Raw genomic sequence first — 1,497 nt, forward strand, 5'->3', positions numbered from 1 at the left:
ATATCGGGCTTCTTTCAGTTTCCTTCTACCAAATCAACTTACAAGGCTTTGGTCGGCCTGAGGCTATAGTAGAAGACACTTACCCAAGGTGCTATGCCGTGGGACTGAACTCGGAACCATGTGGTTGGAACGCCAGTTTCTTACCAAACAACCATGCCTACGTTTATATATATAAAATAGAACGAAAGTATGAACAGGCAAACAACTGGTATGATATATTATGACACTTTATACAGTAATCCCTCGACTATCGCGGGTGTTATGTTCCAAAACTCCACGCGATAGGTGAAAATCCGCGAAGTAGAAACAGTACTGTATATTTTTAGAAGGTGCAGAATGTTTGACGATACTGTAGAGCTTGAAATATATTCACAATTTTACACACAAGTGCAAAACAACACCACACACTCGCCTCCCGAGTTTCGTTTCCCATACAGTATGTGCGATTCTTTGTTTACTCATCTACGGTACACTACGTATTTTTAAAAAATATATTTTAGTTAATGTGTTATACAGTGCAGTACTGCACTGTATTTTTATTCATTAATTCTTAGGTGCGAAAATGCTTATTTTACCACAGAAATAATTAAAATCTAAAAAAAAAATAAATATCTATCGGCCGTAGAAACCCACAATATACTAAGGAATCCGAGACATAAATTTACATATATTAGCCAGAAAAATACGCGATGTACTGAGGACGTGATAGATGAACCGCGATATGGCGAGTGATTTACTGTTTATGTAAACACGAGAGTTTAGTTATTACAAGGATATCTATTCACGAAATAGTTGTAAGAGACTCTCTGAACAACTAATTACTTACTTCTTCGTGATGATCTATACTCATGTAACAACACATGGTTGTTTATATATGTATAGGAAAGTGGGTTATACATCATTAGATGTATACCTGACTTTCCTATATAAAATTAAGAATTATAACGGAACGCTGAACTCCAGACTATCAACATAACAACATTTATTTAAGGTGGAATATATATACATCTTTAGCTCCTGTTTGTTGTTACAGCTTCTGTGTGTGTGAGTATGGTTGTTGGGACGTTGGTGTGTAGATGTGAGCGAGCTGTCAAGCGTAAGTTCGAAAGATGGAGAGAGACAACTAAACACGTCCTTGCTCAATCGCTGGCCAGCAAGAAAGAGACAGAATGAAGCGGGAAAGCTTGGTTGTTGAATTCCACGCATGCGTGAGACTACGCATGCGCACGGCGTTACTACATATGTATGTCATAATGTAACATGACACCATTTCTTTAGCTGTTTATATTTGATTCTATCTTTTATGTTGCTTGCGTGGTAAGAAGTTTGCTTCTTAACCACATGGTTCAGTCCCACTCTGAAGCGTCTTGGACAAGTGTCTTCTACTAAAGCCTCGGGCCGACCAAAGCCTTGCGAGTGGATTTGGTAGACGGAATATGAAAGAAGCCTGTCGTATATATTATATATATATATATATATATATATATATATATATAT

Source organism: Octopus bimaculoides, chromosome 15 (genome assembly GCF_001194135.2).
Source record: "Octopus bimaculoides isolate UCB-OBI-ISO-001 chromosome 15, ASM119413v2, whole genome shotgun sequence".
In the NCBI taxonomy this organism is placed as follows: Eukaryota; Metazoa; Mollusca; class Cephalopoda; order Octopoda; family Octopodidae; genus Octopus; species Octopus bimaculoides.